Source organism: Uranotaenia lowii, chromosome 1 (genome assembly GCF_029784155.1).
Source record: "Uranotaenia lowii strain MFRU-FL chromosome 1, ASM2978415v1, whole genome shotgun sequence".
Classification (NCBI taxonomy): Eukaryota; Metazoa; Arthropoda; class Insecta; order Diptera; family Culicidae; genus Uranotaenia; species Uranotaenia lowii.
In genome coordinates this window covers 63,658,279-63,674,612 of record NC_073691.1, presented here as the reverse complement: position 1 = coordinate 63,674,612, position 16,334 = coordinate 63,658,279, and positions in this window count along the sequence as shown.

Here is a 16,334-nt window from a genome sequence, read left to right as displayed (position 1 = left end):
CCCTCCTCTTCCCCATTACATCTACATCTTTGAAGGAATGAGGTATACCAAATATTCGTAGAAGCATATCGTTCCATGACAAATTTGGTTCCATTTGCTGTTGTAGTTCTGGAGTTATGCTCTAAAAATTGTATGAAACTCTCCTTCCTCTTTCCTTTCTCTTCTTCTCGAATAATCATTAGATCATTTTTCGTTCCGAAATACCTTTCCCTGCCAAATTTGGTTCCATTTGCTTAATTATTTTGCCAGTTATATACAAAATTATAAAAGAGGTCCCCTCCCTCTTTATATCTTTCTACTGGAAAGAGGGAGGGTTCTCAAATAATCATAGAAACATTTTTCGAATCCAAATACCCTCCCATGCCAAATTTGGCCCATTAATATCATTCCATTGAAAAGAGGGAGGGGTCTCAAATAATCATAGAATTTTTTATCCTATCTGAAACCGTCCCATGCTCAATTTGGTTCTATTTGCTTTATAAGTTTTTGAGTTATGTAAAAAATTATAAAATAGGCCCCCTCCCCTTTTAATAACTCCCTACTGGAAAGAGGAAGATGTCTCAAATAATCATAGAAATATTTTTAATTTCCAATAACCCTCCATGCCAAATTAGGTTCCATTTGCTTAATTAGTTTTTGAGTGATGTAAGAATTTATAAAAGAAGCCCCCTCCCCCTCTTTATATTTCTATCGGAAAGATGGAGGGGTATCAAATAATCATAGAACTATTTTTCGTAACCAAATACCGTCCCATGTTAAATTTGGTTCCATTTGCTCCCCCTTTATATATCCTTATTGGAAAAAGAGAGGGGTCTCAAATAATCATAGAAATATTTTTTGTATCCAAATTCCTTCCCATGTCAAGTATTGGTACCATTTGTTTGATCGGTTCTCCAATTATAAAGGGTAATACGGTCAAAACTTGGTCAATATCAACTTGACGTATTTCTTTCAATTTTGCATTTAAAAACCTGAACACCCCTCATTTTGAAGGTGTGTGTGTGTAGAATGTTGCTCCTATTTTGATTTTGGAATTCACTCTTCAGTTGTCAAAATGCCGTCCAAGGAAGAAGAGCAGCGTATCAAAATTTTGCTCGCGCATCGCGAAAATCCGAGCTACTCGCACGCAAAGCTAGCAAAATCGTTAAAAGTTGCCAAATCAACCTTAACAAATGTAATTCAAGTGTTTGGGCAACGTTTGTCGACAGCCAGGTAGTCTGGATCGGGGCGAAATCGAAAACCGGAAGCCGCTGAGACGACAAAGAGAGTTGCCGGTAGTTTCAAGCGAAACCCTAACCTCTCTCTCCGAGATGCCTCAAATAAGCTGGGTGTATCGTCTACAACCGTGCATCGAGCCAAAAAATAGCCGGACTATCGACTTACAAGAAGGTAGTGACTCCAAATCGCGATGATAAACAAAATACGACGGCCAAAGCGCGATCCCGGAGGCTGTACACGACGATGCTGACGAAGTTTGACTGCGTGGTAATGTACGACGAAACCTACGTCAAAGCCGACTACAAGCAGCTTTCGGGACAGGAGTTTTATACGGCAAAAGGAAGGGGAAAGGTAGCAGATATTTTCAAGCACATGAAACTGTCAATATTCGCGAAGAAATATCTGGTTTGGCAAGCCATCTGTACCTTTGGTTTGAAAAGCAGCATTTTCATAGCTTCCGGAACTGTCAACCAAGAAATTTACGTAAAAGAGTGTTTGATTAAACGTCTGCTGCCTTTCCTAAAGAAACACGGTTGTTCCGTACTATTTTGGCCGGATTTGGCATCTTTCCATTACGGTAAAAAGGCCATGGAGTGGTACGCCGCAAACAACGTGCAGGTGGTTTCCAAGGACAAGAACCCTCCCAACACGCCAGAGCTCCGCCCAATTGAGAAATACTGGGCTATTGTCAAGCGGAACCTAAAGAAGACCAAAAAAACTGCTAAGGACGAGCAGCAGTTCAAGGCAAACTGGCTTTCTGCGACGAAGAAGGTGGACAAGGTGGCTGTACAAAATCTGATGGCAGGGGTTAAGCGTAAGGCCCGGCAATTCGTATTTGGAAAAGCGGAAGCCTAACTGAATATTTTTCCTGAATTTTATACTCGTTAATCTTGAAAAAGAAATTTAATTTTATTGTTTAAATAAACGATTTCACCGATTTACACGCGTTTTCCCTTGACCCAATTTTGACCGTATCACCCTTTACCTATATATTTATCATAAACTAAACTACATCAAAACTGTCGAAAGCTAGCTGTATTACCCTATACCCATTTGACGGTCTATTGTATGGTCAGTATGTTGCAGCTTCTATTATACACTAGGGTGGTCCAAAAATAGGGTTATGTTCCGGAATCAAAACCTTGGAAGATGAAATAGTGGTCCCAAGCTCGTTTGGATTTTGTGTTTCAGCTCATTTAGTTAATTTTATGGGGTCGCTCAAAGAGCCTTGAGCTTGTATGGAAGTTTGATACCAGTTACTCTAGCGAGACTGCAAAATCCAATTCATTGGCTCTAACTGATATGTATGTACATGCACAGATTGTTGTACACATTTGGATTTTTTATAATCTTAAGGTATTTTCACACCTTTTCATTGAAGACCGTTAGATGATGTGAGATAAGAACCTTTAGTTGAACTTTTGAAGATTGTATATCTACAATATACATAAAATGCAAAACACCTATTTAGAAAGACACGGCTTAAACTGGAGCAATCAAATTAGGATTTCTTGACTTAATTTGTGTTTCCTAACATTATTTGGTGGAGCATGTTACTTTTGATTGAAGTGAATTCCTTAAACTGCTCAGTATTCTTATTTGGATGTACCCAAAAACATGCATTCGTTGTTTAGAAGCCTTTGCATGGCAATGAAATTACCGTGTCCGAAAGAATTCTAATCACCAGACACGATCAAAATTTATCCTTTAAACAATGTTCGATAATAGTTTCATCTGAAAAAAATTTACATTTAATTAGCCAGGGCCCGAAGGCGGGCTGCGACAACACAACGCCGATTGTTGCTGCGTGCGTAGTGTAGTCATAATGAACATAAATTGAAAAATTAGGATATAATTTGTCAGCTGATATTGTGACGACGAGTTCAGCTACTCGAGAACTGTGCATGTACCCATTAAGGATATTCAAATTGAGGAGAACTTCACGAGCAACAGCGAGCGCAAGGAAGATTCCAAAAATTTTCCAATTAACAAATCAATTCCAAATTTATCGGACAGCATGATCAATGGAGGACCCGGGATCCTAATGCCAAAAAAGAGATGTTTGGTACGGCAAAACCGATAAAACGCACTACCAAAGCCGTACCGTAGTGGATGGAACCTCGAACCAGTTGTGTTGATACTTTGGGATCCAATCTTTTGTTATTGCGTTCGGAGTTCGTAGCAAAACGGTACGAGAATTTGAAGTCAAAATATTCAGGGAAAGGTAAGCCATAGACTCTGTTCAAGGTAAGGTTGGGTCGATTTAACCCTTTACTGCGTATAATCGAGTTTGCAGATATAATCATATTTAATAATATATTAATTAGGTGTGAAAACTATTTCAAAGTATGTAATCCAATAAAAGTATATTATAGAAGAATGTTCGTTCTCCCATATTTAGGCCCTGTTTGAACAAAAATGGCAATTTAAAACAAAATTTCACGAATGCTAAATTTTCTCTAAAAGATATGTTGAAAATAAGAAAAGGGGATCAAGTAACCCCATTCTCCCCTATTATTTTAGCAGGCCCAAGCCCAATACTCCTTCCGTTTCTCGCTCTCGCTCCTTGCTTTACACGGGCTCTTAGACCACCTGTCATGTTGGTCAGAAACCGTTAAAGTCGACACACAGTGAGTTGGCATCTCCAGAGATTTCCTCGGATAGTCGAGCTCGGTTTTCACAATCGCGATCCTGCCAGGAGCCAAACCTGGAATCTTCTGATCCGCAGTCAGGCTGTTTTCAGAATGGCGATTCTACCAGGAACTATATTTTTTTCTTAAGTAAATCGTAAAACTTCGAAAGAAATTCTCGATTCAGTGATCAGATCTAACCAGTGAGACATGAGTTTTATTCGAAACTTAATTCGAGGTTGATATCAACGTCCGGGATTTTTTAAAAGTGTGTAATTAAATACAAAATCGTCAGTTTTGGACTTCGGTCCAGTAAAGGCAAAGTTTGCCAGTTCAGGACTTCGATCCATTATAGGCAAAGTTTGCCAGTTTAGGACTTCGGTCCAAGTTAAGCGGAATCGCCAGTTTGGGACTTCGGTCCAATTTAGGCGGAATATACATTTTAGGATTTCGGTCCAGTATAGGCAAAGTTTGCCAGTTTAGGACTTCGGCCCATTATAGGCAAAGTAAGCCAGTTGAGGACTTCTGTCCAGTTTTGGCAAAATCGCCAGTTTAGGACTTCGGTCCAGTAAAGGCAAAGTTTGCCAGTTTAGGTGGAATTGCCAGTTTAGGACTTCGGTCCAGTATAGGCAAAGATAACCAGTTTAGGACTTCGGTCCAGTTTAGGCGGAATCGCCAGTGTAGGACTTCGGTCCAGTATAGGCAAAGTAAGCCAGTTTAGGACTTCGGTTCAGTATAGGCAAAGTTTGCCAGTGTAGGACTTCGGTCCAGTATAGGCGGAATTGCCAGTTTAGGACTTCGGTCCAGTATAGGCAAAGTTAGCCAGTTTAGGACTTCGGTCCAGTATAGGCAAAGTTAGCCAGTTTAGGACTTCGGTTCAGTATAGGCAAAGTTTGCCAGTGTAGGACTTCGGTCCAGTATAGGCAAAGTAAGCCAGTTTAAGACTTCGGTTCAGTATAGGCAAAGTTAGCCAGTGTAGGACTTCGGTCCAGAAAAGGCAAAGTTTGCCAGTTTAGGACTTCGGTCCAGTATAGGCAAAATTGACCAGTTTAGGACTTCGGTCCAGTTTAGGTGGAATCGCCAGTGTAGGACTTCGGTCCAGTATAGGCAAAGTTTGCCAGTTTAGGACTTCGCATGGTCCACCTGAGGCATGGGTTCGATTCCCATCTTGGTACAGGGTGTTAAATGTTAATCTTAAGTTGTCCACGTTTATTCAGTCTGTGAGCCTAAATCGGCTAAGACGGTGTATGTCTTTAATAGGACTTCGGTCCAGTAAAGGCAAAGTTTTCTAGTTTTAGGACTTCGGTCCCATTTTGGCGGAATCGAAAGTTTAGGACTTCGGTCCAGTATAGGCAAAGTTTGCCAGTTTAGGACTTCGGTCCAGTATAGGCAAAGTATGCCAGTTTAGGACTTCGGTACAGTATAGGCAAAGTTAGCCAGTTCAGGACATCGGTCCAGTGCAGGCGGAATCGACAGTTTAGGACTTCGGTCCAGTATAGGCAAAGTTTGCCAGTTTAGGGCTTCGATCCAGCTTAGGCGAAAAGGCCAGTTTAGGACTTCGGTCCAATTTAAAAAAAAAGTTTGCCAATTTTGTACGGTAAAGGGAAATTTTACCAGTTTAGTACTTCGGTCCAGTAAAAACAAAGATTGCTAGTTTAGAACTTTGGTTCGTCAGTTTAGAACTTCGTCCTTGAAAAGGCAAAGTTTCCAGCCAAAGAGTTTGGTTCAGAGAAAACAAAGCTACTAGACGGCGATCTCGATCCAGTTGCCCTTTTACGACCTTGGCTCAGTGAAGGCGTTATTACCTGTTCATGATTTCGGTCCAATAAAGACAAATTTTTCATATAGGGACTTCGGTCCAGTTGAGGCAAAAATGTCATTTAAAGTCTTTGGTTCAGTGTAGTCAAGACAGTCACGTAAAAGTTGGGTCAAGATAAAAAACCATCAGCTTTTCTATTTAAGCGCTCTGGAGCAGAGTAGCCAGCTTTAAACTCAAGTACTGCAGTTCCGACAAGACTTTCCAACCATTTAACCATTTTTTACAGGCGGAGTAAGCCAGCTTACAACCTTAGTGCAGTTCAGGGGGGTATCGCAAGTTTATAACGTTTCAGATTTTGGACGATGATGCCAAATTACTAGAGTTTAGTTCAGACCAGACTTCCGCTGATCATTTACCGCCAGATCTTATGGTTGCTGCGGTCATAAGTGAGCCGACATAGAAAAAGTCTTCGGCTATCTCCAGCTCGTCCCCGAGTTCTCTCTTAGGTCTATGTCGATAATCCGACTGACTATTGGCCCTTCGTAGAGTGTGAATCCGGTACTGAGGAAAAGCCCAACACGCCTGCACTAATGACACCGGTCTTGCCTCGCCTACCACCAACGCACGAAAGAAAACCACGCTTCCGGTTGTGCACAGATCGTGGTTATTCGGATCGGGGCAATGCAAAACAGTGGTGGACGGTAAATTCTTGGTTACGCGTCGCATTCCCGATTGCTTTGATACTTTCATATCACGCGCTTGTTTAGCCAACCATGTGCGCAGCAACACATTCGATGTCGTGCGTCGTAGCTAAGTACCGTTAGCATTTCACTAGCCAACGCGATTGGTTAGTGGGAGTATGCCAGATTTCTCTTATGGTTTCTATTTTGCCGAGCTCTCGCTGAGCCGATCATGTTTACTGTCGCACATTTACTTGGCCCGACGATTGAAATTCCTTAGCGACATTTTATACAGGGCTACGCTTGATGGCAATATTTCTTTCCCTTGCGGTTATCATGCTTACAGACACATACGTGCTGCATATTGTATTGGCCATAGGTTTTCAATGGAGATCAACTCAGGAAATCCCTTCAGTTTCATGGTACCTAGGCAACAAGTTGAGAAAGTGGAGTGCTTCCAGTATTAAGTATGTTAAGTAAGTATATGTTATCGAAAATCGGACGAGTTGTTCAACGCTCTTTCACAACTTTCATGCTAAATTTCAACATTCTATACCCATTTTTAAGTTGCAATAAAGGGTGATACGGTAAAAATTTGCTCAATATCAACTTGACGTATTTCTTTCAATTTTGCATTTAAAAAACCCGAAAACCCCTCATTTTGAAGGTGTGTGTGTGTGTAGAATGTTGCTCCTATTTTGATTTTGGAATTCACTGTTCAGTTGTCAAAATGCCGTCCAAGGAAGAAGAGCAGCGTATCAAAATTTTGCTCGTGCTACGCGAAAATCCGTGCTACTAGCACGCAAAGCTGGAAAAATCGTTAAAAGTAGCCAAATCAACCGTTACACAAGTAATTAAAGTGTTTGGGGAACGTTTGTCGACAGCCAGGAAGTCTGGATCGGGGCGAAATCGAAAACCGGAAGCCGCTGAGACGACAAAGAGAGTTGACGATAGTTTCAAGCGAAACCCTAACCTCTCTCTCCGAGATGCCGCAAATAAGCTGGGTGTATCGTCTACAACCGTGCATCGAGCCAAAAAACGAGCCGGACTATCGACTTACAAGAAGGTAGTGACTTCAAATCGCAATGATAAACAAAATACGACGGCCGAAGCGCGATCCCGGAGGCTGTATACGACGATGCTGACGAAGTTTGACTGCGTGGTAATGGACGACGAAACCTACGTAATAGCCGACTACAAGCAGCTTCCGGGACAGGAGTTTTATGAGGCAAAAGGAAGGGGAAAGGTAGCAGATATTTTCAAGCACATGAAAATGTCAAAGTTCGCGAAGAAATATCTGGTTTGGCAAGCCATCGTACCTGTGGCTTGAAAAGCAGCATTTTCATAGCTTCCGGGACTGTCAACCAAGAAATTTACGTGAAAGAGTATTTGAATAAACGTCTGCTGCCTTTCCTGAAGAAACACGGTTGTTCCGTACTTTTTTGGCCGGATTTGGCATCATGCCATTACGGCAAAAAGGCCATAGAGTGGTACGCCGCCAACAACGTGAAAGTGGTTCCCAAGGACAAGAACCCTCCCAACACGCCAGAGCTCCTCCCAATTGAGAAATACTGGGCTATTGTCAAGCGGAACCTAAAGAAGACCAAAAAAACCTGCTAAGGACGGGCAGCAGTTCAGGGCAAACTGGCTTTCTGCGGCGAAGAAAATGGACAAGGTGGCTGTACAAAATCTGATGGCCGGGGTTAAGCGTAAGGCCCGGCAATTCGGATTTGGAAAAGTGGAAGCCTAACAGAGTATTTTTTACTGAATTTTATACTAATTAAACTTGAAAAAGAAATTTAATTTGATTTTTTAAATAAACGATTTCACCGATTTACACGCATTTTCCCGTGACCAAATTTTGACCGTACCACCCTTTACAAATTTAGACTCTGTAGATGGATAAAATACACCTACAAATGAATGAAAGTAGAATCGAACTCAAGCAATTTCATGTTTAACAATTTGAGTTTAAAGCAATCTTTCAAAATCGACCCGGCTCAGTGCTTATAGAAAGGGTTCTTCTAAATTTGAAGGCAGAAAACCAAAAAGAATTAGCTCCATCATCGCCGAATACAGAGGACGAGTGTTGCGCGGATAGCGGCGGGTTGGTACGTGTATAGACACCTGCCTTCGATGCCTCGTGCTTCGCTATCCTGCCTGTCCCTGGGATGATGGTTGGGGCTTGTGCCCGTGCGTTTAGCTGAGAACATCGCGGTTGTACGTCGTACACGCCCTTCGGTCATCTACGGCGAGACTTATGACGCTCTGAGCATTGTAGATGCTTCAACAAGGACCTCATGCGGGTCGCTTGTTACTGCCAAAATTGACCTCTTGATGTTTTTAGAAAATAAACGGAGGGATCTGTAATATCAAAGTATGATGAATATTGCAATCAAGATATTGAAATAAAATTCTACGGGTTGGATGCAAATTTCAAATTTCAATCTCTTTGAAGGCGACGTACTAAATAAGAATTTTTCTATCTATTATTGTGAAATTTTACAACTTAGTAGTTTATAAAAATGAAGTTCATTACTGACAATTCTTATAGCACTGTTGTGATCGATTCGGACATCCGTTTTTTTCCTACAGCGCATAGCCAAAAGAAAAAAAAAGCCGAATCATCAACTTTGTTCCGATGAAAACAAAAACACCTGGAAGGGCAGCTGGACCGAACTCGCGTGGCGCACCGCTTTTTGGCTGGACGGGAATTGGAAAAGCCTCAAAATGTAAACACACTCATTTATTGGCCCAATCGGTTTGCAGCCATAGGTTAAGGAAGGTACACGAAATGATCACCATACTCTGTCCTATATGCTTGAATGTGTGTAGAAACGGCAACAACAAAAAAGATGAAAATGTACCCGTCCAAGAAATGTGATCTGTTCATTACCCGCATGTTTACGGATCCTTTTTGGCAAGGATCTTCTCCGGCCCGTCTTTCGCATAACTTCTGATTTCCGATTTTCTCTCCTTCTTGCGCCAAGTTGTTGTTGTTGATTGTCATCGGTCGTCGGGTATAGTTCATCAAATGTAACCCGCAATTAGGACCGGACTAAGCCGATTTGATGGAGCCAATATCTTAAGCTCTAAATTGTTGCATTTTACTTTGGAAAGCTTCTTTGAAAGCCCTATCTTAAGGAGTTCAAATAATCCATGGGATTTTAAGAAAATGCGTTTATAGGTACTGCATTTTGATTGAGTCGTTTTCATTTTTAATGATATACTTGCATAAAAGTAACAAATACCTTGAAAAAAAAACTAGGTTAAAGGTTAAAGCTAAAATTCTATCGTTGTGAATCATTATTATTTGTAATTTGTAATTTATTAACTGAAACGTAGCCTCTCAGTTACAATTCAGGTTAAGAAAAACAACTGAAAATAAAAGTATTCATTTAACCCGACCTTTATGTTTTACCGACTTTCCCGATGGACAACATCAAGCCCGAAACCGGTCAAAAATTTGGTAATTTTGTATCCTTTTTCGTAAAGTAAGAACGTTATGTGGCGTGTCCTGTAATACGTCGTGTGTTATGTGCAAAATTGAAGTTCTTACGTAAGAACAAATCATTTAAAAATGAGTTTCCCCTTAAACTCTGAACGAAGGTTCTTCCAAGATTTTAAAATTTATTTTTACCAATAAAATTAACAAAAAACGTTTATCGAAAAAAATTATATGATTGAAAAAAAAATTTATGCTCAAATTATCTAAACAAACATAACTACACTGACCGATGCTACAGGTTCGAACGATGAAAACTGGCTTTCATATTGTCAAAACAAGAAGAAAAGCACAGATAATATACGGTCAGTCTGTAAACAAAAGTTCTGCCGACGGCAAGCGACACACAACTTTTGGAACAATTTTCTTCTAAGCTCAAGCCGATCGTAGGACGTAGGTATTATATTGGTCGAAAGAAAACTCGAAACGAAAAAAAAGCCAGATACACCGAAAAGAATGCCCCGAAAGCAAAATATAGGTTATGTATTATTTATACGGATTATTGATCTGTAATTGTTTTTAATATGCAGCCAACCATAAACAGACACATTTCATTTCCATAAATTGGATTTTGCCGTGTTTGTTTTCGTCTTCTGGAAGAGGGTGAGGTTTAGCAACGAGGAAGAAAGCATTTTTCGGGAGGATCCCGGATTTCTTCCCAACAACGTCGGTATCATCTGCCTCGGTATTTTAATAGAAAAGGAAAAATGAGTAAAAAAAAGATGAAACACATTTGAAACCTGGCAGCAAAGTACTGCGGCCGGACAAAGCCTGGGACAGGATTTGGCTTGAGGTTAGAATTGATGAGTTCCTTCCTGATTGTCTCGAGTAGCCCGAATTGTGGAGGGATAAGCAAAAGGTCCCATCAAACGGAACCATTGTGTCTGAAGATTTGGCAGCAAATGGCATCAATCATATTTATTTTCTGCCGCACATACGTACACTACACACCTCGCGGGGTTTTCCAACGACACGGCGGATAATAAATGTGACCCTGAAAGCCGTCAACGGTAACGCAATGATATGAATTTTTATAATACAAAATTACCGCGAGAAAAAAAAAACGACGACGAGAAGCATTAGACATTTATCGCTCGATCTGCCATTGTTTATGACGTTTTCGTTATTTGATCGAGCGAGAACATTTGGTGACAAGACATAATCTTTATTGATTTTTGCAACCACTGGGAAGGGTTTTTTTCGAATTAAATTATTGTGAGACAGAGTAAAAATGTAAGATAGCAATAAAAAAAACCAGAAAATATTCACTTGAAAGAATTAACAACAATACATAGAATGCAACCGAATGCAATTGTTACCAATATTTTTCCTATATTGTTATGGAAAGTAGACATTTTGATTAAAAGAAGTTAACAGTTTTGGAGCTGTAGAAGGTACCATGATCGAGAAATTGATAAACAAAAATAAAAAATGACAAATAAAATGGCCGGCTGGAATATAAATGTAATCCTATTTTTGGCGAAGAAATTTAGAATGCTTTGAAAGTTGTGCATTCACAAGGTTCTCTGACTTTGTCAGTAAGTATGCGAGGAGAGCGCGGTGAGGTTCAGTGAGTTTGTTTGTGAACATCGGAAAATTTGTTCGACCTGAGGGCTTTGTTGGTAAACAAATTCCACGTACTCCATAGTAGCCAAATCAAAATGGCTGAATCGAGAGTTTCTCATATCGTTACACGTCCTATCTATACATACCTTGGTGCAGTCTTTAGATTTTTGGTCAATTTATTACTATGGAACAATTTCATGCAAGCAAGCGCTGCCACTATTAAAATTAGAACGTTATACGTTAAAAATGGTCTAAGACAACTAGCTTCAACCATAGCAAGGTGGGTATATACAGGAGGTGTTACCGAATATCGAATTCCCGATTCAGCCATTTTGGCTATTTAGGCTATGCTATGCAAGTATGCCGAACTCATGAAGTTTGTTCACCATCAAACAACAGAAAAGCTGAGCAAATAATCTTATATTTGTAAACAAACTCATTGAGAGCCCCGCTCACTCCTGGCCTACTAACTGTGAAAGTCGGAGAACCTCGTGTATCAAAAGACCTTGAACCATAGCAAGCAGAAATGTCATCAAATTGTTGAAAAAGTTATAAAAATATTTTTGTCCATTGGCATGTATGGAGATCTCCCGTTGTGGAATGTTGTCTCGAAACACTTAATTTAAAAAAAAAAAAAGGTTAGTAGTTGACTCGACGCCATACCGTGAAGCCAGCCGGTTGATATAGTGGAAGCGGGAAGTTTTTTTTTCCATTAAAACGACGCGGATTCAAAAATATAAAGTTTTCGGATATCTCAGTACAAATGAAGTGGCAGAGCCAGAAATAGCTTTTTAAAAAGAAAATAAAGAGTAGAGATATATAAAAGTGAAGTGTTGGAGAAAGGAAAAGGAAGGAATTTGCGGAGAATAATAGATTAGGCGAAGGTAAGCGAAAGTGAGGTTAGAAGCGTAATTACCTATGACCAAACAAAATGGACGAAGACGAACAGTGACGAAGAACTTGATTTTCACGGCTTTCAAGATTCCTATCAACAAAACACCATAAATAATCCTAGAAAAAGACAAATCAATATAAATGAAGAAATGAACATCAAACCCAAAATTAATAAAATCAGAAGACTCAAAATCTAACACACATACACATAATGAACATCAAAATACAAAATTAAACACAACACTGGATGAAAACCAAATGAATATGGAAATGTGAGTGCAACTCACATGGCGGTCGAACCATCCATAATTAACTGTATCGAAAAATGTAGTGCCTTCTCTATTGGGTACTACTTCTTCAATACAGTTAATTGATGCGGGACAAAGAATTTAGCATGTGGTCAAGCTTCTATTTCAAATGCTCTTCGCTCTTTTCACCACCTTAGAATTTTCTTCTGTTCTTCTATCCGTCTTTCATTTCAACTCTTTAACCCTCACCGATAAAGCCGCAAATTCATTTCATAAAACAAATTCACGGTGATTTCTCCTCTTAAAATATTAAAAAATACCTTATAGAAAATCAAATTCATATTCTTATGATGCAAGAAACCTGGATCAAAGATACTGAAAATTTTAGATTTTTGAACTATAAATTTGTCAAGAAATGTCGAGGTGAAGGATATGGAGGAGTAGGCAAACTCATCCACCCTACGCTGATCCTACAAGAAATTATTATAAATAATGTAGACTTGGAAATAATTGCTGTCAAAATCAAAAATATTAAAACTCCCACAATTTTTATTTCAATCTATGTACCACCAGAGGTTGCAAAAGCCATTTCGAACAACAGATGAAAAACCTTTTTCACTTCATACAAAATTGCTCAACACCAGTCCTAATGGGAGGAGACCTTAACGCTCACCATCCCATATGGGACAGAATTACAAATAAAATAAATAGAAGAGGAACAATAATAAGCGATTTATTAGCAAATACGGATTTAATTTTTCTTAACAACGGACAAGCTACTACGTGGGCAGATTTGAATCATACAGCTACGGCCATTGATCTGACTCTAACCACTATAAACTTAGCAGGGAAAATTAATTGGGAAATAAGCAATAAAAACTTTGAGTCGGACCACAAATTGATTGAATGTACGTTGATTGATTACAATAAATTTGAAGAAAACAAAACAATTACTTTAGTAAACAAAAAGAAAGCTATCAGCAACTTAGATAATATAAATCCAAATAACATTAGAGATGTAGATGACATGAACATCAAAATCACAGAGGCAATATCTAACTCCACATACAGTTTTAAATTAGACAATAAGAGAAAAATAAAGCCATACTGGAACGATAAAATTAAGGAACTTTACGAAACTAAAAACAAAAAACACATTATCTTTCGAAATAATTTAACTTTAGAGAATAAAAAAGAGTATAAAACCGCTGAATACAATTTTAAGAAAGAGTTAAAAAAAGAAATAAAAAATTATAGAAAAGATATGCTAGAAAAAATTAACAACGATACTCCAGTAAACGAAATGTGGAAGATAGTTAAATGCAATTGAAGGAAACTTTAAACACAAGGAAAATACAGAAATAATGACTAATGAATTACTCGCAAACAAATTTATGGATCTTAACTTCAAGAAATCAAACATTGAAAGATTCTATTCCAACAATTTTGAACCTGACGAAGAAAAATATTCAGGAAACATTCCGATAGCTAATATGATTGGAAATATTAGGAAAAAGAAAGATCGATCAGCAGCGGGAGAAAATAAACTTTCCTATTTTTTCCTTAAAAAAATCAATATAACATTACTAATAAGAATACTTGAAATCACTAATGATGTCTGGATGAAAGGTACAATTCCAGAAGATTGGTTGAAAATCAAAATAATTCCAATATACAAACCTAATAAAAATAAAGAATTAGAAACTTCATACAGACCGATAGCCTTAATCAATACTAACTTAAAAATTATTAACTCAGAAATAAAACACAGAATTGAAAAATTTATTAATGAAAACAATCTCATACCTGAATACTCTTATGGATTTCGTTCAGGATACTCATCGATTGACTGCATTAATCATCTTAACTCAACGATTATGTAAGCAAAAAGAAATAAAATGAGATCAATTGCAATATTTCTTGACTTATCGAAAGCATTCGACTCAGTTGAAACTCAAACATTACTCAGAATTTTAGATGACGTTAAATTACCAAAAAAAATCCTACTGTGGTTGGAACAATATCTTACCTCTAGAAAAGTTAATCTCCAAATAGGTAACGAAACTATATCAAAAGAAAACAATCATGGTCTTCCTCAGGGCTGCCCATTATCCCCAATCTTATTCAACTTATATACAAAAGATTTGCACAATATCAACGAAACAAACAAAAAAATCCTGCAATTTGCAGACGATTTTGTAATTATCGTCACAAACAAATCTAAAGAAGCAGCTGAAGAAGAAAGCAATTTTGTGCTAACTGAATTATCAAACAAACTAAAAACCCTTAAAATTGATATAAGCATTGAAAAAACAGCCGCAATCCTATTCGACGCAAGAATTGACGAGCAAATAAATCTCAAAATTAACAATATCCCCATTCAACAAGTAAACAATCACAAATATTTGGGATATATGATAGATTACAAACTTTCAAATAAAACCCACATTAATTATCTTAATAATAAAATCAAAAAAAGGAACAATGTATTGAAAATAATCTGTAAGAAGAACAACGGAGCTCACCCTAAAACAGCCCTTACTATAACCAAAGCCATTATTAGATCGCAAATCGATTACGGAATTACAATATACGGAAACACAGCTAAATCTAATTTGATCAAATTAAACACTTCCTTCAATGACGCCCTTTGAACATGCCTCAGACTCTTGAAATCCACCCCCATAAATGCCCTATTTGCAGAAGCAGGTGAATTACCAATTAAAAAGAGAGCACAATGGCTAGCTAAGAAAGAAGCCCTCAAAGCGTTTACTTACAACAAGCCAATAGTTAAATTACTATATAAGTTTTTAGAGCTAGACACATCACCAAAAAAAGTAACCTTATTAGAATTAATAACATATCAAAACAATTATCTAATAGTTCAAACAGCCGTAAATAATCAAAATTACATTGACGAAAATTCAAAAACAAAAATACTAAATACTATCAAAATGATAGTAAATGAAGTTCTCAACAATAATTACGAAAATTATGAAAAAATTTTCACAGATGGGTCAAAATCAACCCAAGGATGTGGAATTGGAATATATTTTGAAAAGGAACAAGAAAAATTAAGCTATAAAGTTAACAAAGAATAGATATGATAATGAACAAATCAGGTAATAATTTCTTAATATGTACGGATTCGAAATCAGGACTACAATCACTAAAAAAGTCAAAAATCAAAGATAATTTTATCATTGACGAGATACTAAATAAATTATCTAATTCCGAAAAAGTTATAAAACTTCAGTGGGTTCCTGGACACTCGAACATTAACGGAAATGAAATCGCGGATCACCTTTCAAAACAAGGATGTATTTCGCAGCAAATGATAAATACAAAAATTCCCATTAAAGACGCGCTAAATTTAGCAAAACACGAAACCTTACAAGAATGGCAAGAAGAATACTCATATGTATCATCAAACAAAGGCAAACAACATTTTAAGATTCTACAAATTCCAACACTTAAACCCTGGTTTTCAAATATTGATTTGGGAACACAACAAATAACAATAATTGGAAGACTTAGAACTTTCCACACACTAGACAAACAAAGGCTTTTCCTATGGAAATTAACAGACACCGACCAATGCGAAATTTGCAACACGACAGAAAACACTGAACACATATTATTCAGGTGTTACAAATATACACTTTCTAGAAACAACTTTCCCAGTCTCATTCTAAACGACGACCTAATTACCCTTCTAACCAACGCTAACAAGAAAACTTACAATGAAGTAGCCAGATTTGTTATGCTCAACAACATTTCGCTCTGAGTCACTCTATCTGATATGGATCCAATATCTAAAATTTAAATAAATAT